Source organism: Odontesthes bonariensis, chromosome 9, assembly GCF_027942865.1.
Source record: "Odontesthes bonariensis isolate fOdoBon6 chromosome 9, fOdoBon6.hap1, whole genome shotgun sequence".
Taxonomy (NCBI): Eukaryota; Metazoa; Chordata; class Actinopteri; order Atheriniformes; family Atherinopsidae; genus Odontesthes; species Odontesthes bonariensis.
In genome coordinates, this window is record NC_134514.1 from 8,154,209 (window position 1) to 8,180,025 (window position 25,817).

The 25,817-nt window shown below is 42.6% G+C and overlaps 2 non-coding genes across 2 annotated transcripts; both read right to left on the reverse strand.

The window, feature by feature from the left end:
• Positions 1-14,395: 14,395 nt before the first annotated feature.
• On the reverse strand, positions 14,396-14,559 carry LOC142389091 (U1 spliceosomal RNA). Its single transcript, XR_012770393.1, has one exon. It is a non-coding gene; the product is annotated as a U1 spliceosomal RNA (small nuclear RNA).
• A 1,572-nt stretch (positions 14,560-16,131) lies between these two features.
• Positions 16,132-16,322, reverse strand: LOC142389078 (U2 spliceosomal RNA). Its single transcript, XR_012770385.1, has one exon. It is a non-coding gene; the product is annotated as a U2 spliceosomal RNA (small nuclear RNA).
• Positions 16,323-25,817: the final 9,495 nt, after the last annotated feature.

Below are 25,817 nucleotides of genomic sequence, written 5' to 3' on the forward strand. Positions count from 1 at the left end.
ACTGTGCGTCGTGACACTTTCTTACACGCCTCCATGTTGTGTTTGTAAAAACTTAGAAAACGCATGGACAGCCATGGCTGAAAGCCAAGCCGACGAGCTGGTGAAGAAGAGGAAATCCACCTCTGTAATTTGGAATTGGTTCGGGTTTTCTTCTACCCTAACCCACTGCTGCTGGTCCACATCAGGAATGGGAACAGCAGCAGCGGCACCATCCACAGCACATCCATAGCGGCGCACGGGAGAAACTCACGGCCAGCAGCAGCACTCTCGGGTCGGATGAGGAAACCGCTAGCTCGTAAGCTAACTACGGTGCAAGAGAAAAGGGATGCACCGCGACAGTGACAAACATTACACAGTTGAAAAGTATTCGTTTAGGGCGCTCTGGTGATGGCAGTGCGTGACTGTGGCTGCAGTAAATGAACATGCTAAATGGCATCATGAGGTGGAGTCAAGTCGTCATCAGTGGTTCGTTTTTCTATTTCCGGTTGCTTCACTCTCACTGTGTCAGATGTCATTAATTAGATCATTATTTTTCATCTTGAATTGGGTTACAGTTGAATTACAATGTGTTGATTGCCAAATTCTTTCTTTTACTCCTTAGCTCCTATGAAAAAAAGTGGAAAAAAAATATTAACATTTGTTTTAAAAGGGGAAAAAAAAATGTCCCTTTTCAGAAATTAAGTTGCGTTTTAAATCAGGTGTGAGGGTTAAAAAAATAAATAAATCTTGGATGCTAGCTGGGCGTACGAGGGATCTAGGTCATTGGTTTGCTTTTAGGCAGCTTAGAAATTAATGTAGAGCAGCAATCAGAAAGGCCAAGTCTGATCATTATCTGAATGTGATTCTACTACTACTCAAATCCAACAAAATTCTGGAGGGCGGTAAACTCTATCATTGTAAATCTTCTGTTTTTAATTAGACTTCTATGTTTTCGCTGTCTATCTTTGTCACTTCTGTTAAGCTTACAGTATGTTCTAAATATTGTGTTTTGATCGTGTCTTCAAAAGTTCTTTTTTGTCTCGGCTATGTTGTAAATGAGGTTGTTTCCTCATACCTTCGAGTTTAAATAAAGGTTATAGGTAGTGTGGCACCTGCTGTGTCACGGGAGCAGTGGTGGTACTCTGTTCAGCATCATCTTTATTTCTGTTAATCCATGCTTCATACCATAAAATTGGAAATACTATAATAAGAGTAATAAATAACAATACACAGCTGGTTCCTCTTAACCCACAAAATCCTGGTAACCTGAATGGATGCCACGGCCGTTGTCTGTCCATTTTTCCTGTCTTATTTTAGCCACACCCTATGTTCTCGTTTTAGCCGTTGTTTTCTTCACTGAGGTTGAGATGAACCCCCTCCTGTTGAGAGAATCCCCCTTTGTAGTCAGACTTATGCCTCAGAGAACGGTGGTGGGTAACTAATCTTTCCCTTCCTCTGAAGGTCGTGGTCTTACTAGTTTACAGTGTGATAAGTGAATCCAGGAAGTCCTTTCTGCTATTTTAGGTGTTGTAAGTAGTACCAGATATGGGCCTTCCCCCTTGGACTGGACCAGTTTTTCTTTTCCTTTATCACTTTGATGAGGATCCAGTTTTCAGGTTTTACTGTCTTCAGAGATTCCTCCACAGGTTCACCTGGAACAGGCAGAAGAAATCTCTCTCCTTGTTAACATTTTGACCATGCATGTTTTAGCTGTGGGAGTACAAATGGTCTTACATTATCTCAAATGGAGTTAATCCTGCGCTAGTTGGAGTAATGTGCATGTTTAGGACTACTAGTGGTAAACAGTAAACCCAATTTTTCCCGTTTCTTCTATAATTTCCTTCAACCTTGACTTAATTATTCCACTGTGTCTTTCCACCCATTCTGCTGACTGTGGGTGATATGCACAGTGGTTTCTAAGGTCTTTTCTTAAGTTCTTCGTCATTAGGGAGATAATATTGTTTACAAAGTTTGCCCTGTTATCGCTGTAGATCTTTTCAGGAACTCCAAATCTAGGCTTTACTACTGAGAGTGCATCTGCCTGTGCAGATGGAAACACTTCAGCCCATTTGGTAAAATCCTCTATTATCACTTGGCAGAATCGTTTCCCTTCACATTAATTTAGTTCAATGAAATCCATACAAATATGTTCAGGGTAGTCTGGTTTAGGGAATTATCTTCGTTTTGGTCTTATATTGCCCTGTGGATTGTGTTTTGCACATATTTGACCTGTTAGACAAAAGTGTATTTTTTTAGTAATTAGTAAAACCATATGTTGTAAAAACCTTATTCATCATTGCTGCCATCCCTCCTGTTGAGACATGACATGGTCCTCAACACTGCAGCATATTTAAACAAGCTTTTTGGCAATATTTTCCTTCCGGTCATTCATACAAGTCTGACTGTGCATTGTAAATGGCACCTTTATTCTGCCATAACTATCTTTCTGTTTGTGGAGCAGTTTTTTTTAAATTTTTTTTGCATATCACATAACACTTGATGGTTTATTTCTATTTCAGCTGCTTGAACAGAATAATTTTTTTGGTAGTGGTTTTTAAAAAAAGTTCAGCTTCTGTTACTACAGCAAATCCTGTAGTAGGTGTCATGAGGTCTTTAAAAGATCAACTACAGCATTTATTTGATATAAAAGGGTTTCTTTGGTTGATGTGGGCATTCAGTCTTAAGTAGATCTAGCTTGTAATGTTAGCCACTAAGTAGTGACGTAGGTAGCTTGCTTATCGCTAAATAATGGAGATTATAAGTGAACTTGAGGCTACGATGGTAGATTTTGGCCTGCACTTACCTACTGCCATCATATTCTAGCGATATACCGCTCTAATTTATCAAGAAGATCACCTGTTTATTTGTAATACAAGGTTTTTAGCGTAATGTTAAAGCTGGGTGACCGTACGCTGTAAATATCTCGCGTTGCACCATGGGCGTTTTGTTTAATCAACGCTGTAAAGTTTATTTTAGCAAAAATAAATATACAGCGTGGCTATATTTATATCGTTTTCCTGTCTACTTTGTGAATGTCACATCAACAGATAACGTTTTTAGCGTTGTAACATGAAAGTCGAGTGACACCAGCGACAATACACAAGCGCTCTTTCAAGCTGCAACTCTTTCAAGTGCGTCTACGATTTGGCCCAGAGCCATTATTTATGCAAAAACCAAACCTATCCACCTCTTTTGTATGAATTTTAATACATGTTACATTTGCCAATTGTATATTTTCAATTCTGGTGGCAATGCTATGCCTTTTGCCTCCATTTGTCTAATAATAGTGACTATTGCAATGGTTATAATGATCATGATATTGCTAAAAGTCTGTTGCCAATTTCAGGACATTGATACTTTGCTGCCAGCCCTAAACATCCTGGACACCAGCCTGCCGGCAGAGAGGCAGCAATGCATTCTTGCAGCCTCCAAGGCAGCCAAGGACCAGCAGGGGAGGGGTCAGGTCTGTCCAAGGGACGACGAGCTGAGGGACCCCAAGACTGCCTTTGAGGAAGGTAAACATCTTGGCATTGCATTTATACTACAAGTAATGACAATGTGGTGCACTAGAGCTTTTGCTTGCCTGTTCACTGAGGTCATAACATGTCTCGTCTTCAGCAAAGAGGCGCTGCAGCTTACAGAGGCCGACTGAGGCCCAGTACTTGGGGCAGCTGGTCCCGACCTTCAAGTGACTGGTCGAGAACGACGTGGGCTACGTCAAGTAGTAAGCATTTACAAGAAAACCAAAGCAAACCAGGAACAATTTTCCCTTCACTGAAACTAACAGCGATGTGTGTGCGCATTTCAGTCTCGTCGACCGCCACTTCCAAGAGAGCCGGCAGCCGGAGAAGCGCGGGGCCATAAACGAGGAGTGGCTGAAGGACAGCCTGCTGCAGTATGTGCAGCTCTTTCCGCCCATCTCCTGCCACCTCCAGAGGAACGTGGACAAGGCCATTTACGGCATGGGCCGTTTCCGGTCGTTCACCTTCCTCGAGATGTGTCAGTGGTACAAGCGCCACCAATCTGACCCTCAAGCCGGCAATGCGCAGGAGCGGAGGATGGCGCAGGAGGCCCACAGCTCTGTCAAGCAGTGGCTGCTGATGCGGGAGAGTGACATCACCTCGAAGTCACTCAAACGCGTCAGACAGTATATACTGTACAAAGAGGAAACTACACTGCATTCTGTAACTATACTGCATTCTGACTGAGGCGGACAACGTCCAGGATTATCGGAGCCAGATCCTGTCCACTTTCGGGACAGTGCTGAATATGGACTCCACGAAGAAGGCAAGTTAACCAAAAGTGTGTTGCATACAAATACTCACAGGGAAACACCACGTTATGCAAAGCTAAACTGTATTTGTTTGTTTTGTTGTAGGTGGTGAAGAAGCTGTCTGGGGAGGGCCAGGGCTCGGCTGAGTGGTTCACCAGCATCGGCAACGAGCTCTCCCAGATCGTCAGCTTTGTGCTCACCTGCGAGGAGTCGGTGGAGAAGCTGGGGCCCATGTGTCGTGGGGTGATGGAGCGGTTCCGCCTCGCAAACCAGCCCGTCCCCCAGATCCTGTACACTGCTGCAAAGCACAGGGTCCGACCACGGTGGAGATCCTGTTCCAGTCCTGGGTGGACGAGTGGATGGTGGTGAGGCTGGACATTTTCCACTGGCTCCACCGCTTTGACGCCGCTCTGTGAACGGAGGCTCACTCAAAGTACGCCTCCTTCAAATCCGCGCTGGTCGGGGCGGTGCTGGCCTACAACCGCGAGGACCTCCAGCTCCTCATCGCTGCCATCAGGGCCAGAGACCCGGCCACCATGGAGGTGGTGAGTGACGAGGACGTGGTCCGGGGGGACGTCTCCCGGGACCAGCTGAAGCACCATGTCCGGCGCGTCACCCTCGGGGCCCAGGAGACGTTTCGCCTGGTCCACCTCCTCATCGAGGACCTGAAGGGTCCAGCAGGGCTTGATGAGAGCGGCGTCAGCCTCTTCAAGTCCCCTGGTAAGAAAAAAAACACCTCACACACACAAACACGCACACACACGTGCAAAATGACTACAGCTCAACATGTTTGTGTGTTTACAGCAGCCATTGATGAGATGTGGGCAGCCCAGCAGCGACACCTGGAGTGCATCCAGGACCCCCCAGGCATGGTCATGTATCGTGTTGCCCGCACCACCACCATCAACGGTGTGGACCTCCCGTATTACAAGGGCCTGTGTGGGAGCAACAGCCTGGAGGGGTTCCATAAATCGTTGCCAAACATGATTCCAGGTAATCTAAGGGGGAAAAATACAAAAAAAAAAAAAAAACGGGTACCGGGTGTACTCTGCGCCGCTCATTGACCGCCTGAACTCCCGCTGCCAGCAGCTGTTGGGCGAGCCAGTGGAGCGCAACTTCCGGGCCCCGGCTGATGTCCAGTCCGATGAGCTGCTCAGGCTGGAGTACCTCATCAGCCAAAGCACGGGGGAGGCGTTCTCGCTGGAGGGCATCGTCAGCGACGGTCCTGGGCAGGTGGAGGAGGTCGTTCAGCCTGGGGAGGTCGACCCAGACGCCGACGAGGCGTACCAGAGCGAGGAGGAGGACCGCACTGATGTGGAGCCCCACAGACTGACCAGCAGCGAGACTGCTTCGGTCAACCCTCCTGCCTTTGTGAGTCCAATACATACTGATAGAAGAGAATACAGCGATACATGTGACCCACTGAAAAAACAAGACATCGTATACATTAAAACTTGGGTGGTTGACATGACGCCTGATTTTACCGTAATGAAATAAAAATATTTATTAGAATGTGTTCTTTCTCCACATAACTCATTTTAGTAATTCAAAATAGGATGTTTAATGTAACTGTTTTACTTTTTGATTAAAAATATGTGTTATCTTATTTTTATTGCATGGTAAACATGCAAAAAGTCCTGTGGTGTGACTGTAATAGATTAAGTATGATATATGAACATATATAAAACAAATTAATTCCTCAAAATAAATGCTCAAAAAGGCTTTTAGCATTAAATTTATATATATATTCACTTTGCTAAAAGAAAGGTTTAAAACGCACAAGACTTGCATAATAATAATCACAGTAAGTTAATTTTTGTAATGAAAATGCTGTCCTGTGGCATGACATGAATGTTGAAGTTTTTTAAACAGGCAATTTTCATAGACAGTTATAGGGGTCCTTTTGTCAAGAGGAATCAGGAAGTCCCTCAAATATTGCATTGTCATTTGAAGATTGAAAGGTAAGTGTTAATCTCTTATTAATTTACAAATTTCATACTTTGTGTCAAGTCATTAACATGTCCACTTTTGTTAGTCCTGTTGTGTGACGGCTCTACTTTCAGAATATTAAAACATTTCTTTTTTTTTTTTTTAAAATCACCTGATAAGTTTAAAAACTGTAAATCCATTTAGCTAGTAAAATGCTAACACTCAGAAATGTATAGTAATGATTCAAAATGGCCTCAATTGTAAAAAATGTCCTGTTGTGTGACAGCATCGTCCTGCAGTGTGACACACTCAAGTCAGTTGTGTTACTAGTTACAAGCCTGTTGTTTTTCAAATTTAGGCTGTTTTAAGCATTTTACTATTTTTATTATATTGTATTTTATTTTGTAAAGGGACCATGTACAATTTTAAGCATACATTTTGCAATTTAAAGCATTTCAAAGTTAACTCAACGCTAATTTGTATCTCAGTCCTTTGCCATTTGCTCCCCTGTGTTATTATTGTTTGTTGTATATGGAAAGTTATTGGTCATTGAGAATTGTTTTGAAACTGTTTTTGTGTCTTAGGAATGAGCAGAGAAAGAACAAGGAGGTACCGTGAAAGAATAAATCAGGATGAAACCAGGCGTGAGGAGATCCTTAGGGATAGACGCAGAAAGTAAATAAGCTATTACAGGGACAGGCAGTTAGTGAGGCCTTTTTTAATTAAAACATTTTGTCATAAAAATAAAATGTGACTGTCTTATTTGTTTTATCAACAGATATAATGAAAAGGCAAAAGGGGAAATTACAAAAATACAAGTTGTCTGCCAAAGCAACACAAAGAGAAGCTTCGTGAGCAATGGAGGAAGGCAAAAGCAAGAAGCAGGAAGAGGGACAAGGATCTTGCAGCCATTTTAAATGACACTCCTCCATCACCTGAAGGCATAGATATGCCTTACCAGTATGCTGATGCCTTAAGTCCACCTCTTGAACCTTCTGCTCATGGTTCCCCACACAACCACACACACCAACACACACATGAATGCGCATGCACTCCTCTACGCCACACCCATTCTTCATCCTCTCGAGCTACTAGTCCTCCAGCTCCAAGTTTGCCAGCTACTAACCCAGGCATTATCCATCAACGCAGGAGAACTCACAAATCCAAATTAAGAGCTAAAATGAAGAGGCTGGAAAGAGAAAACAAGAAACTTAAAGCAAGCCTGGATGCCGAAAGAAAAGCATTTAGTAAAATGAGAGTTCAAAAGCATAGGTGGAATAAAGAAAGGAAAATAGGTCATCAAAATATGAGAAGACCATTAAAGAAAAGAGCTGCTGCAGAGAAGAAAAGTCAAGTCATTGCTTTTTTATCCAGGGATGAGAACAGTAGGCTCTTGGCAGGAAAAAAAGACACAGTGGGGCGGAAACACAAAATGCAGCGTCGTATTCTATCTAAAACTTTGATGGAGCTCCACTCTGAATACCAACAAAAGTGTAGGCTTGAGCACCGAATGTCATATAGGCAATTTGTAAGATACAAACCAAAATATATCACTGAGGCAAGGGCTAGCGATCGGAACACCTGTGCATGCTATCAACACGAGAACATGCGCCTGCTCATTGAGTGTTTGGTCCACAAAGGCTTGCTTTCAACAAAGAGCCTGTCTAATTTACTTTGTTGTATTACTTGTAATTCTGACCATCAACAGTGCAGGGAGTGTACTGACTGTTGTTTTGAGGAGGTGCAACTCAACACACACACACCAAGTGAGCTGACAAATTGGGAGCAGTGGCAGAGGGAAGAGGTGACTGTGGGAGAAAAAATGTACAAAAACTGGGTGAAGAAGCAGGTGAGTGGAACAGTGGAACAACTGGCTGAAACTTTTCAGCATGACTTGGAATCTATAGCTGCTCATCAGTTTAACTGGAAGCACCAAGCTGAAAAATTCAGAGAGATAAAAGAAAAAAATGCAGGAAAATGATCTAGTTTTACACATAGATTTCTCTGAGAATTATGCCTGTAAGCTGAATTCAGAAATACAAGCTTTCCACTTTGGTGGAAATAGGCAACAGGCAACCATCCACACAGTGGTAGCTTACACTAAAAAAGGATCTGAAAGCTATGCCACAATCTCAAAATCTCTGAGGCATGATGAGCGTGCTGTGTGGGCTCATGTAAAGCCAGTCATTGAAGACCTGCAAAATCAGCATAGCACACAGTTTCAGTCTCTCCACATTATCAGTGATGGCCCTGTAACACAATATCGAAACAAGGCAAACTGTTTCTTTATGAGTACTGTGCCATTTAATTGGGGATTCAAGAGTGTCACATGGAATTACAGTGAACGAGCCCATGGAAGAGGTGCTCCCGATGGAGTTGGTGCATGTGTGAAAAGGATGGCGGATAAATTTGTCCTTAATGGAAATGATCTGCAAACTCCAGAGGCCCTTTTTGACTTGCTGTCCACCAAAGATGAGACAAAAATTAAGATAAAATGGATAGAAGAAAATGACATAGAAGAATTTGATAAACTGCTTCCTCCTGTGCTACCAGCTGTCAAAGGAATACTGAACACACACCAGATCTTCACAACATCACCGGGACAGATTTCCCATAGATCAGTTAGTTGTTTCTGCAACTATCCAAGAGTGTGCAGCTGCTTCAAGGTCACAAAAGTTACCATGGCATGTCACAGTACAGCTCCAAATCAAGAGGCAAGCTCAGTGCCTCCATTGGATGAAGATGAGCAGGATGTGCTGAAAGTGGGGCAGTTCATCATTGTCAAATATGATGACAAGAAATATGTGGGCCAAATTTGGAGCATTCATGAGGATGGAATACAAGTTAATTGTATGGCACAGCATAGGCAGAAGAATGTTTTTCGGTGGCCTGAAAAGGAAGACTCCATCTACTACTCTCGAGCTGACATCATTGGGGCAATTTCAGAGCCTGAGCCCTGTGGTAGAGCAGCTAAATTATCAAACCTTGACTGGCTGATGTTCAACTTCTAGCTGCAAAGTATTGTGAGAAATCAAAACAAACGTGTCCAAGCTGTTCAAATTGTTCTTAAGATGTTGATGTGTTGATATTCCTTGATTTTGTGATTTAGTCTTTAGTTATAAATCTGATGTGATAGTTGTATTAAAATACATGAATTAATTAATCATATAGTAAGAGCAAAGATTTTAACTACATTTTTGTATGTTACATAATTTCCAAGAATTAATTTCTGATTGGCCTAGTAGCACCTTAATAAATTTCTACTACAAGTGTCTCGTCCTGTGGTGTGACACCATGTCATGTGGTGTGACATCACTTCAAATATAATTAAAAAGCTTTTATGAAGGTTTAGTTAATCCAGTGCTGAGGTGTCTTTAAAAAAAACAATGTATAATTTAAGTTAAAAAGAAATGGAGCATTTTCATCAAAACAATATCATTTTATGACAAAGTTCCATTAGTGTGAGCAATAAAACTGGCTACATTTAAAGAATCGAATTGAAAAACAGCTATAAATAAGTGCATGTACAGATTATTAATGATAGTTTACAGAAAGGGATCCTTAAACTTCAAATTCAAGTAATCTGTACTTAAAAAAATATATATATATATTTTTTATTTTACTGTAATGTGATGTCACACCGCAGGACAATTTATGTCTAGGCCTTTGGAAAAGCTTATGAAAAAGTGGAAAAAAGAAAAAATATCTGCTGAACACCAGCAGTTAAAGAAAATTCAGGATTTGAACTTTTGAATTTCATAAAAGATTTTTTGTAAAAAAAAAATACTGTTTCACATGAATTTGTCAAGTACCCACTTACCTAATTTTCTGTGTTTTACAGGACGCCGTCTGCAGTGACAGTCCTCTGCCCGGGTTCCAGAAGCTGGAGGCTTTCTGTGCTGCGCTGCTGGAGGTCGGCTTGACAGAGCAGAAGCTGCTCCTCAGCACAGCGGAACAGGGTCCTTCAGGCCTGGAACGCGGTGGAGGAGCATGACAAACATCCACAGCGGTACCACCAGCTCTACCGCACCCACTGGAGCAACACGCTCTACTGTCGGACCAAGAGGGACGACCTGGCTGACGCCGCCATGGTCCAGCGTGTAAAGATGGCCAAGAGGTACGCACCAGCTCAGCAGGACATCAGCCCGCAGCACAACCGGCTGATGTACGTGCTGGTCAAGCTGATGTGGCTGCGCAGCCCTCAGGCCTCTCGCTCCAGCCCTGAGAAGGTAAACATCCTCAAGGCGAATGAGAGGATCCAGCACCGGGTCTTGGTGGAGGACCCCATCCTGTGTAAAGTGGGCATCCTTCTCCCCAAAATAAATAAAAAAAACAGTGAGAGACTTCATCCGCCAGCAGGAGAGGCTGGTCAACCTCCACGCCACCAGGCAGCCAGCCGCCACCTCAAAGACCAGAAATTATGCAGTCGAGATTCCCACATTTGGGGAGTTCGCAGAGGTACGAACGAGTAAAGTGCAAAGGCGCATGTAGACATTTAGACTATTGTCCAAGGCGCATGTAGACATTTAGACTATTGTCCAATGAAAAAAATCATATTGTCTACATAATCACATTGTCTTGGGCGTTTTGTGACCAATGGGCGCGGCCAACTGTCTATAGCCAGCCTAGCAACCGCGGCAGAAACCGCTCGGCCAATCAGAAAATCGGAGGGAGTGGGAGATAGGTGGGATTGAGCCAGCGCTTAAAACTGTCAGACGGCGGATCAGCGGACATTACAAACGAGACGACCAAACTTTACAGCGATTTAACACCGGCCACACTTTTTTGGCTATCTTTACATTTTCACCAGCATTGAAAGCCAATATTATAGTGAATAGGTTGAGCACCAGCTTCGCCAACAGTGGATTTTAGCAGGGAGTCTGCCGTAGCACTTCAAGAGACCACCGAAAACTTCAGCTAAGGTAAGATATCATTCAATCGCTTTTAATATATCCTTTCTGTGAGTGTTATTTCTCACTAAGTCTAATGATAATAATGTGTACATTATTTTCCTGTCATACAAATGACGCCAAGTGCCATTGACAGTAATGTTACCTCACTTTGCTAGATTCAGATGTCATTCAACTGAAGGCTACGGGCTACGCTATAACTGTTGTTATTACTGTAGCTGGTGTCAAACGGGATGTTGAGATAACTACGATTTACTTTGTTGACTACTGCCGTTTAAAAATGTGCCGATAGCGGTCGTTTGTTTATAAGTGCCGCGGTGTTAAAGTTACGTGACTTGGGGTTGAAAACAGTGGCTGCAGGTAAACAACTTGTTAGCTGCTTGCTTTGCTGCTAGAGCTCTACATTGTATTTTTATGAGGGCGGACAGACACGAAAGCTTTTACATTGTCACAATTATGAGGGCTTTTGTACTGTTTGGTTGTATTACACTTGTTATATAATTGTAATACCTTGCGCAGTTGCCACTTCAATGACTTACAACGTATTGTTTTGCGACTACGACATTGTATCCGTTATGAAGGCGGACGGACATGAAAGCTTACATAGACACAATTACGAGAGCTTTTGTACCGTTTGGTTGTGTTAATCTGTTATAATATAACTTGACACTTCAATTAGTTAAAACATACGCTTATTCCCACACGCCGTTAGAGTCTACAGTATTTAGAATGTTCAGTGTACAGTCATTTTACCTCAGTTGGTATGTATTGTATGACACAGATTTCTGAATAATATGCATCCTATTCTAATACAAAGCTTTTATACTAGTCTCATGCCATTACTACATGTAACAATTTACTATTAATATCCTATAGTTATACAGATTTATAACTACAGTAATGCAATCGTATCAGCCTCTGTGCTTTTTTCCCCTCTTTAACTTGTAAACTAAACAACTGGTTATACTATACAGGCAGGCTGTGTGTGTGTTAGAGGATCCATTTGCTTCTGTAAACACACACACACTGATGCCTGTGCTGTCCATCCTGGACACAAGCTTCCCTAAGGACAGGCAGCAGTGTGTGCTTGGGATGACCAAGGAGGCCAAGGACTTCCTTAAGGCACATGCACGGGACCGTGAGACAGTGGACAGTAGGCTGAGAGACTCAGACAAGGCTTACAAAGAGGGTGAGAAGAGTGCATGCACAACCCTGTGCTTACAACTGCACTACTGTCTAGGCATGATTACTTTCATTTTGTTCCCCCTTATTTATCTGTCTATAGCTTTGAAGAAATGCCAGATCATCACACACTCTCCAACTGAGGCGCAAGTCCTGGGGCAGCTGGTGATGACCTTTGGCAAGTACACCAGCAAGAGCTTCAAGTGGCTGGTCGAGAATGATGTCGGCTACTGCAAATAGTAAGTGTGGTACACTAAATTTGATCGCCATGTGAATAGTGTTATAACTTAATAGTACTGTATCACTATGTTACATTACTATGCCATTTCAGCAAGCCCCTGCTCCAGAGCTGTCTGAGCAAGCGCCTCACACCAACAGGCCTCAAGTTCAATACGCCATCACACCGTCTTTGGCAGGGACCAGGGCACTGAAGACGAGGGCTGTGCAGAGGCGAGTGCGAAAGCCCTACGCCATCTTGCCCAAACCCCCACTTCCACCTGCATCACATTCATGTGCGTCTGCGCCACTGCCACCACCGCCACCACAGCCACGCCCTGTGCGTCTGCGCCACTGCCACCACCGCCACCACAGCCACGCCCTGTGCTCCTCCAAACCACCACCAGTGCAGCTTCAGCAACACAACAGCTGACAGCCTTTGTTCCACCAGCCCCACGACCGCTACTTCTCCCAGCTGCTGCACCGTTGCTTCTCCCAGCTGCTGCTCACCACGCACTTCAAGGTCCCTCACTTGCACCACAAGCCAGCCAGGTGTCTCCAGCCAGGTCTACGATCTACAAGAGAAAGATTAGAGCTGTCTGGGGCCACTGTGAAGGACATGAAAGTGCATCTCTGTGCACCCTGTGGCCAACCCACACAAGGCCACAGAAAGTACAAGAAAAAAAACCTTCTGTGACACCACCAAGAAGTCCACTTCAAAGGGGGTGTCTGGGAGGGTTTTCGAGTCATTTAATGACTTCAAAAGGCTGTGGACGAACTCCATGGGGGGGAGGATCAGACACAGTCACAGGCCTCAGAGTGAAATGACTGATACTGAGGCCCAGTGACTGATCTTGACTTGTCTGAACTTTTTTTTTTCTTATCTTTAATGTCCCTTTGTTGTTGTTTGTGTATATAGTTTCTTGTTTGCACTCCTACATGCACATGTATATAGTTCTCATTTTTATTGTTCACTTACACTTGATTTCTTGTTTGTTCCCATATCTGCTGTTGCACATACTCCACATGGCTCTTCTGTCTGCCCACTGCTCCTGGTCAGTCAGTCTATCTCACACACACTCTCCCTCCACCTCCTTGACTTAATAGACACTGTTGCAGAGGTAACAGTGTGTCATTTCACCCATAATCAATGTCTCCATCACCATGTAGGCCTCAAACCGATTTTGCACTTTGTACGCGCTGAGGCCCGTACACCATCGTGGTGTGGATATTTGTGCAATGTCAAACATGTGACATTATCATTAATGTTTCTTTTTAGTTGTTTTTCACATTCTTTCCATCAAGTGATAAAGGCTGATGACTGTGAGACATTAAGAATTGAAGTTGGAACTGCTGACATGAAAATTTACAAAATTCTGAGGAAAATGGTACAATTAAAAGTAAATTATTTGGTTTATATTTAACTTTCAACATAATTTAACTTTAGACTATGGCTGTACATCAACTCAACATCTGATTTTAAATAAGTTTGCTTGAATATATTGGTTTTCACTTTTTCTGGTTTCAACACGTTTCCGTGTATGAATGGGTCTCAATAAGCCTTCTTCTGAGCTGAAAGAGCACAAAGTGTCTCTTTGAAGTGCCTTGTGGTGACATTTGTTGTGATTTGGTGCTTTGACAACTGAATTAAATGCTAAAAAGTGCCAAACTAAGATTCATTTGAACAAGTGGATCAGGGGACAGCGTGAATGCTTAAACTATATTATTAATTAAACTATATTTTTGAAGTGCTTTAAGTGATATTTATTGTATTTGACACAATATAACCAAATTCATGGGGTGAAAAAAGCAAAGATACAAACTTATTTGACCCATCTCAGAATAAATACAATACTTCACTTGCACCATTAAGTTAGAACTCATATTTTTCTTTGAACAAGTTGATCAGGGGAGAGCGCGAACGCAGTCCCCCACTACCAGAAATTATGCAGTCGAGATTCCCACATTTGGGGAATTCGCAGGGGTCAGCACAGCCGGAGTGCAATGGCTGAGCCTCGCCCTGGGTGAACCACCTTCTTGATCATGGTGTCTCCCCTGCCAGGTAAGTATGAGTTGTACAGCTCACTGAGGGGGGAGTCACTCACACACATACTGAGCACACTGATGGTGCTAACAGTCTGTAAGCTAACTAAACCAGAGGCTACAGAGGCTGGGAGGATTCTACAAGATCTGAATACAGAGGAAACTCATCTGTGGACCGACACAGATTATTAACACTTTATTCCTACAAAAGACGGCTCATGTTTCCCATAATGCATTGCTGTACTTGCTCACAAAAAGCTAACTGAACATCACATCATTTTGTATGAATCAGCCTGTCTGTAAATGACCAACAGCCCAACAGGGAGTTCAAGGGAAACAAAGTGAATCTAACTACAATCATAAACTGTTTTGTTCACATCTCACATCCAGATAAAGTATAAAAACACACAGATAACATGTTCTGTCTGCTAACTGTGCAACCACTTCCTGTTTCTTTGTTCACTGGTGGGGGGATACTGACAGCCCTGCTACTGCTGCCTCCTGTTGTTGTGGAGTGTGAACAAGGCTGGATGGTTATGAATGGGATCTTACCACAATACACATCAAAACCACAAGAATTGTTCCAAATGATGTGGCATCAGATTTTATGTCTTCATGTATGACGAATGCATATTGTATTCAGTTACTTATGTTAGCTTTATTTTGTTTTACTTTAGTACTTTTCCTCTTGTAACTTAACTGTTGCACAGCAATTTCCCTTGGGATAAATAAAGCTTTCTGAATCTTGAAACAAAGAAAAAGTCATGTAGCAGTTTTTTCAGGCTGTAAAACCACACCAGCTTACAGAGCTCTATCGGTCTCTGGTGGAGAACAGAGGTAACTGCAGGATTCAACCATGAACTAAACTTCTGAGCCATTCATTACAGATGGTCCTAATGTTAACTTTAAACACACAATGCTTTCACCTACACTGCAGCTAATGAACCTAAAATTCTACCAATTAAATATTCTATTTAGTTCAATTAAAACCATAAAAAAAAATTTTTTAAATGTATATATATATATATATAAAAAAAAAAATAAAAAAAAAGGTAATAACAAGTTGAAACAATATAAAAATGGAGCTACGGGCATCTTTATGCTGATCTACTTCTCTTACATAAGCAAAACTGCAGCCCAGTGTGTAGTGGGTTGTTTGTTGGTGGCCGTGTATAGAGCTGCACAATCAATCAAATTTTAATCTCAATCTTAATTATTACTTTTCACATTTACCTTTAAAATGTGTGCTCCACCAACGAGTAAAAATCACATCACGCACTCCATGTTGATCACATGCTTGTTCCAGGCACGGCAACAAGAAGTTTCCTGGATGCAGTTTTAAAGAGTAGCAACATAAAGACAGATATACAAGCACAGAGAGAAGAGAATCAAAACAAAAATTAAACACCCAGCAAAGCAGAGGACAAATAGCTTGGTTGGAAATACTTTAGATTTAAAGCAAATATTGTTAAAGAATGCAAAAAGTTATGTAGAGTTAGAGTAGAACTAAATAATTTAACCATGTAAAACATGTCCACATGCACACTTATATATCTCATATGTATCTCTCTAAATTCAGCTTTATTTTTCACACTGTAAGGGGGGTGCACCGTTCCTGGAGATACTGCAATACCAGGTCGATGCGTGGAGTGGACGGAGCAAGCCCCTATTCCATCTCCCTGTTCCAAAAATCAATTTAATATATGGTCCCCGGGTAGGGGACGTATCAGATATTAAACTGATAAGAACAGATACTACACTTGATCTTAGCCAAAAGGCCGAGAAGCGATACCAGAGAAGGGTCGGAGGAAACGAAGTGATTCTCCGCAACGTTATTCTAACTCACGGTTTGACAAAACAAATCAAATACAATGATTTTTATGTCACAATTAAAACAGTAACAATGAATAATGTAGCGCCTGTTACGCTGATGTTGTTCCTAAAAAGTTATTTGAATTAACTAATGTCAACAAATGCGGCTTCGCGTCGCTTCCTGGTCACGTGGTACGCTGTAGTCCAATAGGAAGCATCGAAACTTAAACCCAGAAAAATAACACATTTCCTCACATACAAGTTACAATATGTGCATTACGTCAATATGTGCGTGTAAATTGTCTTTCAGTTAAGCTTCATAATGTCGAACGAATGTGTGCAGTTGAGGGAAAATAATGTTTTATCGATACAGACTGAACAGACAACGCTCCTGCGGTGGCCTCTAATGGAGAAGAGAGCTAACACGCTTCATGCTCGGCTCCCTAATTAATTACTCAGCGAATACCCAAACGCACCTGCTTGGTGCTGTAGGTGGTCAAACTAAAAACTATTTATAATAAAATAACCGTAAAATAATTTTAAGGAGCTCCACAACTTTGACCCAAACACCAACAATAACTTAAATACGTGTACTGTTAACGGTATTTAGCTAAAACCTTAATACCACCAGTCCAACAGTTAAAACTAACCGACACTCTCAGAGAGAAAACTTAATGAGGCTGTTAACAGTTAACATTCAATTTATTAGACGAAGATACAGCCAGTGGGAAACAGTGAGAAACATGGACCTGTTGAAAATGTCCGCACCTTCAAACTGTCGAGGTTAATTAAACCGCTGCTAGCTTAATTAGCTAACCTCAACCGCCCTGCTGCGTCAAACATTCACAACGCGCGATGAAAAATTAAACCAACTCAACGATATTTTACTATCTAAAATGTTAACACAATAGTCATTCTTACCTAAAAGAACAATAGAACATATTAAGTTAACATGAACTCACTAAAGGTCGTCCTCCAGTCATCACTCGTTACTCCCGTGACAGAAAACCGCGAGCTAGCATCGTTACCAACGTGTTTCAATTAACGCATGCGCAAACGTCTCAAATTGAACACACCTTGTAGCCAATTATCAAACAGAAGTTTTATCTCCAATTTAACTAAAAAAAAATCTATTTGAAACGCCTCATTATGTTAACTTTGCTTGTTTACCTCTAAATAAAATTGAAGTTGATTTTTTTTTCTTCTAATAATGACAGCTATCTTAAATGAGCTTTAAATGTAAAACAAAGCACATGGTCAATTAGCCTTTTTTTTTTTTAAGAAAAAAATATATATATTTTAAAGGAAATTATCACAACTAGAGTTTTTCTGGAAGAGATTTAAATAAGTTTTGAATATGCATTGAAAATAGGTTACATTTTAATTTATTTTCTTTGCACAAAACTTAAATTAAAAACCTGAAGTCTGCACACTGAAGAAATTTCCACCTAATAACCAACTTGGGTTGGTCACCCCAGTGGAACATTATTTCTAGTATGCAGGTTTCATGTTTTCAGCTGGAGATGTATGCCTTTTGTTCTGTATACTACATACTTGTATCTTGATCATGGACATTCAGAACGGTTGCATGCACAGGTAAGTCCAGCTACAGTTGTACTCGTCCATTTAACTGGACCACCATGCTGTTCCAGTGTACATGCGCTGGATACTCTGTAGAAAACATTCATGACATTCTGCTGCCTCCAACTTTCTCTGTGGGACATCATGGTGCATGTAAGTACAGCTGAAATTGCTGCCAAGATGTTGTCTTTAAGTTACTTGAAGGGTGATTTTCTCAGATCAGGCTGCGTTTATAAAAATCAGGATTTTATTAGAGCAGAGCAACAGCCTGGACATGCTTTAAGTGACCACGAGTTGACACGTAGTCTTAATGGGCTGATTTTCAGTTTAGCCGTCTGACAAAAGAAACAGAAAAATATGTGAATGAGAGCAGATTTATTGGGCATTCTGATGGAAATATACACTCATTCTTTACTGTTTCTACTAAAAGATGCAAAATTATTAAACATTGTAGCATGTGTTTAGTGCACCAACCCGTGTCAACTTAGTATAGATAGATAGAGCGAGAGAGAGAGATATATATACAGGACTGTCTCAGAAAATTAGAATATTGTGATAAAGTTGTTGATTTTCTGTAATGCAATTAAAAAAACAAAAATGCCATACATTCTGGATTCATTACAAATCAACTGAAATATTGCAAGCCTTTTATTATTTTAATATTGCTGATTATGGCTTACAGCTTAAGAAAACTCAAATATCCTATCTCAAAAAATTAGAATAGTTCCTCAGACCAAGTAAAAAAAAAAAGATTTATAACAGCAAAACAAAATCAAACATTTGAAAATGTCCATAAATGCACTCAATACTTGGTTGGGAATCCTTTTGCACGGATTACTGCATCAATGCGGCGTGGCATGGAGGCAATCAGCCTGTGGCATTGCTGAGGTGTGATGGATGCCCAGGATGCTTCAATAGCGGCCTTTAGCTCATTAGCATTGTTGGGTCTGGTGTCTTTCAGCTTCTTCTTTACAATACCCCACATATTCTCGATGGGGTTCAGGTCAGGGGAATTGGCAGGCCAATCGAGGACAGTAATGCCATGGTCAGTACACCAGTTACTGGTGGTTTTGGCACTGTGGGCAGGTGCCAGATCATGCTGGAAAATGAATTCCTCATCTCCATAGAGCTTTTCAGCAGACGGAAGCATGTAGTGCTCTAAAATCTCTTGGTACACAGCTGCATTTACTCTGGGCTTGATGAAACACAGTGGACCAACACCAGCAGCTGACATGGCTCCCCAAACCATCGCTGACTGTGGGAACTTCACACTGGATTTCAAGCAACTTGGATTTTGCTCCTCTCCAGCCTTTCTCCAGACTCTGGCGCCTTGTCTTCCAAATGAAATACAAAACTTGCTTTCGTCTGAAAAGAGGACTTTGGACCACTCTGCAACTGTCCAGTGCTTCTTTTCCATAGCCCAAGTCAGACGCTTCTTCCGTTGTCTTGAGTTCAGAAGTGGCTTGACCATGGGAATACGGCTATTGTAGCCCATTTCCCGGACACGTCTGTGAACAGTGGCTTTTGATACCTGGACTCCAGCTTCAGTCCACTGTCTTTGAAGCTCCCCCAAATTCTGGAAGCGACTCTTCTTCACAATGCTGTTAAGGCTGCGGTCATCTCTCTTGGTTGTGCAGCGTTTCCTGCCACATTTCCCCCTTCCAACAGACTTTTTGTGGATGTGCTTTGAAACTGCACTCTGTGAACAGCTTGCTCTTTGAGAAATTTCTTTTTGTGTCTTACCCTCCTGATGGAGGGTGTCAATGATGGTCCTCTGGACAGCAGTCAGATCAGCAGTCTTCCCCATACTTGTGATTTAGTTTACTGAACCCAGCTGAGTGTTTTTCAAGGCTCAGGAAACCCTTGCAGGTGTTTCGAGTTAATTAGAGGATTCAAGTGATTCGTTGAACACCCTACTAGTATACTTTTTCATGATATTCTAAGATTTAGAGATAGGATATTTGAGTTTTCTTAAGCTGTATGCCATAATCAGCAATATTAAAATAATAAAAGGCTTGCAATATTTCAGTTGATTTGTAATGAATCCAGAATGTATGACATTTGTTTTTTTAATTGCATTACAGAAAATAAAGAACTTTATCACAATATTCTAATTTTCTGAGACAGTCCTGTATATAGGATTAGTTTATTGAATGTCCCATCTTGTTGACAGCCTCAGTGTTGCATTTACAGTCCAGTCTGCTGACCAAGTGAACCCTCAGGTATCTGTAATCCTCAACCACCTCCACACCGAGGATGGAGACAGTGTTTAGCGGATTGCTGGTCCTACTAAAATCCACCATCATCTCTTTTGTTTAGTTTGTATTCAAGATGAGGCCTACTTCTTTATGCTCAGTGACTGCAACACAAGGCATTTGTTTAAAAAAAAACAAAAAAAAACAGCATCACAGCTTTGGGCACAGGACGTGTTGCAGATGTCCGCTGTCACTCAAACTTTCATAGGGCCTGGGTAACAGTGCCGGGAGAAAGTGCAACTGTCGATTCACATCCAATCACGTTTCACCATTTCCATTTTTCCATCTTTGCTCACAGCCAATGAAGAAAGCCTAATCCCATAAATCGCCGCAGTCGAAGAGCCAATCGCGTTCCAGTATCTACCTGACGGAGCTTCGCCAGAGGCCGGAGGTTAAGTGGTTTACAGCGGTTTAGGAATTAAAAAGTTGAAAATTCAAAGCACTTCACGCTATTATTTAAGGTAAGAAACCGACAATGTTGTTATGTTTAGTTGTGGTCACGTATTACCTGTCCTAGCCTGTACGAGGGATAGCGGTCAGTTTCATTCATTCTAATGAACGTTGTAAATAAAGTTACAGTCATCATAGAAGAATAGAAAAATACTTTATTTATCCCCCAATGGGGGAAATTCAAATTCGTCAAGTAGCTCAACATTTTTTTAAAAATATTTACAATGATTAAATTAACAACAATTATAATACTACTGACTAATGACTAAATGGCAAAATAAACAAATAAATAAAAATCAATCAATCAATTTGAGAAGAACTCAGCAGTCACTGTTATAAAGCCTTATGGCTGTGGGAACAAAGGACCTTCTGAACCTCTCAGTCCTGCAGCGCAGAGATGAGCCTCTCACTGCAGCTGCTCCTCTGTCCTGTCAGGATGCTGTGGAGAGGATGTTTATTATTCTCCATCACAGAATCTAACTTCCTCCTCATCCGTTTCTCCACCACAGCACCGAGAGGGTCCAGCCTTCTGCCAACAACAGAACCAGCCTTTTTCACCAGTTTGTCCAGGCGCCTACAGTTTCTGTCTGTAGTGCAACTCCCCCAGCAGACAGCAGCATAGAACAGTGCACTCTCAATGATAGTGTGATAAAACATGCACATCATATCACTGCAGACATTGAAGGACCGGAGCAGTCTCAGGAAAAAGAGACGGCTCTGGCCCCTCCTGTACACTACGTCCATGTTGGCAGACCACTCCAGTTTATTATCCAGCACCACCCCCAGGTATTTGCAGGTGTGAACAGTCTCTATCTCCCCTCCATCAATGCAGGCTGACTGGTATGGGGTTTTCGATCTCCTGAAGTCCAAATGTCAAACTCATTCAGTCATGATGTATATTAATACATTGTTATGCTTAAATTAAGTTGGCTAATATAGCTAGCTTACAGGTGAAGTCGTACCATCCTTATATGTCTGAATTAACGTTAATTAGTAGCCTATAGATTTGGGCGCAAGTTCTTATCTGAGGTAAATGAGGCAAAATAATTTTGCCTGTCCATTTCAGCAGTCATTCAATACATAGGCCAAGAATAGAGTTAACGTTAATTAGTAGCCTATAGATTTGGGCGCAAGATTTGAGGCAGTGATTGTGCTGTAGTCTGCAACATGTTAGGTGGGGGAGGGGATGTTTATTAGCGTGTTTACCTGAGCTGGGACATGTTCATGTTTTGATGTCTGTACGGAGAGAAGTGTAAATGTAGGCAAATTGTAACCTTATGCAACCAAATTAGTTGGTAATAATCTTATTTTTACGGTGTTCTAACATCATACCCACATAAACCACATTATTCCTTCCTCCATCCCCATCCAAAAACACTGAGATGGCATATGTGCTATGTGAAATAAATGTATGGAACAGATTAACTACTCAGTTCTGCTGAATAGACAAACTTTGTATTTTGCCACACTCTTATTTTCTATTGGAAGATGGCTTCCAATCAAAAGAAGCAGAGGGCTATGAGCGATGATGAATGGATGGCCCGCCAGCGCAGATTTGCTACACAGGCGGTCTGGCCTTCTGAAGCGGGAAACAGACCGCCACCACGAAAGAAGAAATGGCATGACCTGTACCAGAAGGTAAACTTTGACATGTATATAAACACAGGAAAGCCATGTCACATTTAGAGGGACCAGCTTGATTCACTGATGATTCACTGTCATATGTTACAGATTGAGATGTGTCCACTGCAACAAAGGGGGCAAACGTCTCCGTTGGGGGGGACACAGACATGCCATTGTGGTTTCCATATGAAGAAGGTATAAAAAGTGTTGATGGTTATTGATTGGTTGATGGTTATGTTAATGTATGATGGTATATTGTGTATTTTTTTAATTTAATTTCCCATTCTGTGAAACTGTAGGCTTCTAGTTTGGCCCCCGAGACATCCACATTACAACCTGTAACACCAGGGCAGTCAGGAAAACCATCTGTGAAGGCACCTGTAAAGCCCGCTTTGGCATCGGTAAGTGTCTTTTCAGAAATTTATGTTATCATATATTATAACATTTTAAAATGCTTAACGTTGTTATTTTTTTCTTTCTGTCAGTTAACAAAGCCGCGGTATGGTGGGTCCCATGGTGCAGCTTTGAAGCCAAACCTGGGTGTAGCAAGGACGCATTCAAGCCCAGCATCTAGGACACCATCGCCTGCCCATCCCAGGCTGGATATACCAACTGTTTCTTCCCTGTCTCTTCCTCCCTCTGCTGCATCTGCGTCGCCTGCCCGCAGTCCCAGGCTCCATATTCACACCGTCTCCCCACTGTCTCTTCCTCTTTCTTCTGTGTCTGAAGCCACCTCTGCTTCCTGTGCATCAGGAGCTGCTTCTAGAGTTGTGAGAAACTCTTTAATGGATTTTTTTTCTTCACACTAATATTGTTGGATGACATAAACATGGTACATTTTAAACAAACATTGGCTTGTAATTCTGTTTGTGTATTTTAAATCATAAGGAAGTGTCAGCCGCTGCCTCCTCTCACCCCTGCGATCAGCTCCATCTGTGTTCCCTCTGCTGCCTCATCTTCGGCTGGATCCTGTGTCCAATCTGTCGAGGATATGGCGACTGCTCTGGGTTCAGAGTCTGGATGGCTTCCCACAAAGTTGATGAAAACCATACCCCCACAGGATCAGAAGTGGATTTCAGCAGCATCGGCTTCGTACAGACCTGAAGCTGTGGTATGATCCACCAGAGCCAGCTCTGATTTATCATCAAGGCCCGACTCCAGAGCGCTTCTTTACACACAGGCTTCTACTCTGGATGCCTTGATGATAACAGAGACGCTCTGGTGCAGTGGGTGCAAAGCGGCCTTTATTTCCACCAGCAAGGCCATCTTAGACCAGCTGGACCGAGCCCACAGACTGGAATTTAGGCTGATCGTAACTCGCAAGTGAGAATACTGAGATTATTTAGCTTGTGTAACAAATGTTTGTCATGTAAAGCACAATTGAAATTAGCTGGTTTTAATGTTTATGTCTCTCTTTTCCTTTGTTTTATTCAGATATCCCTGTGACATGCGGGTCATATGGTTCCTGAGGGAGAGGGCCCTGGGAAACAGCCCTTCTCGCCTGGTGAGGCAGCTGCAGGAGAACAACATCGAGGAGTGGCTGAAGCGTGTTTGCCGGTATCTCGGTGCCTGCTCCGACTTCACCTCCCAGCCAAGCTTGCTCCCTGTGAGGTTTCAGGAGCCACCTGAGCCTGAAACAATCCCCTCCCACAGGTGGATGTTGGCCGTTTATGGCAGGGATATCTTGGGCAGGCTGGACTACATTAAAGCCAGCATAACGTCCACATATGGCGGCATCTTGAAGATGGACTCCACCAAAAAGGTAACTGTTTTTACATTTTTAATATTAAAATAATTGAAAATAAAGTAGTAGTAGTAGTAGTATAGACCTAAAATATGAAAGTAATGTTTCATATATAGATAGTTAAGCATCACTCACTGTCTTTTCTGTGTGATTACAGATCACAAAGAAGCTGTCAGGGTTTGCAAAGGGGACAGCTTTGTGGCTGATATCTGTTGGCAATGAGGTGGGCCAGATCCTCATCAGTGTTCTGACAGCTCAAGAGGGTCCTGCCCTGGACCGAATGGCAGCTGGCCTCATCCAGAGCTACGCTGATGCAGGTGTGGCTCCACCTCAAGTCCTTTATGTGGACCGTGACTGCTGTCGGGAGGGCAGACCATGCTCAAGCAGCGATTTGGTGGGTGGCCAGACTTGGTGAAGCGGGACATCTACCACTTCATGCGGCATCTGGTTGCACGAAGGATGGACATCCACTTTACCCCATTGTCATGGCGCGCATGTCGTGCTGCATTTTTGAAGGTGTCCCTGGCATCACCAACACTATTGTAGACCAACGGATCTCCAAGCTCCTTCTGCTCCATCATCCATGATGGCCACTGTTACCGCCCATGGTCCATCTTCTACAAGGACCACATTCACCAGATATGGACCAACCTCAACAATGAGCCGTTACGCCACCTCTGGTCCATCCTCCACAACCACCTCCATCCTTCCTCTCTCGACCACCCTTGCTGTCTGATGCTGCAGCCATTGCACCCCCAGCAGCGCAACCGGTGCCTGAGCAACCGATGGCAAGACTTTTTGTGACAACTGCATTGTGATAATTGTGTTTTTCGTCTCCCTGTGATATTGTATCTTTTTTTGACATTGATCCATTGTTATATTTTACCAGGCTGTGGATGCGCGCAGTGTGCCAGGGATGGACAGAGTGGACAGTCTGGCTACTTGGTGGGGCTTCGCATGGAAAGTCGGCAAAAGCTGAGGCACCAGCATGCCAGCAATATAATTGCCCTATGGCAAAACCTACTGCCATATGACCAGCGGAGAGTGGCGTACGCTGCGCGGCACCAGGTACGCCTTACGACAGGTGCTCAAAACCAAAACCTGAATTCACGCCTGGTGTTGACAGCATGACCCGTTGTGTCCTGGGGTCCCCTGCCCAGAGGCCAGACAGTTGCCGTCTGGTAGAGTCCATTGTTAAACTGTGCGATATTCACAGGAGCCCCCCCCTCCCCCCCCCCCCCCCAAAAAAAAGGGGGACATCAGGCGGTAACAAGGTGGACCCCAATTCTTAGGGACTACAGCAAGATCCGCCAACTGGTTCTGGGCAATGGGACTTATGGAGAACACGACCCTTCAATTGTTTGAGGTCAATCAAACAACTTTGGTCCAGTGGCACAACAGGCGGCTGAAGGGCAGGGTTGTGCGTGAACGAGTTCAAAAGAACGCGTTCATTGAACACGCTCATTTTTTCGTGAACGTTGAACTGAACGCAACCCATTTTTTAATAAAGAACTTGAACGTGAATGAGTTCACATTATGTGTCATGAACGGCAGACATCACTGTAAATGAACGTTGGAATTTGTTTTCCATTGAAAACTGAGAGACATCTGTTTTCTCTTTTGAAACGCAACGAGAGAAAGTTCCTCACTCCTATATTCTCGCTGGTGCCACTTAAATTATGTATCAGACATAAATGGTTTTGACAGAGAGAGAGAGAGAGCGCGCTGCAATTAAAAAAAAAAAAAAATCTTACTTTTCTGTGTAAGATATGTCCACCTGCGCAGCAAAAACAAGTTAGGACATCAACAACATCCTTCTC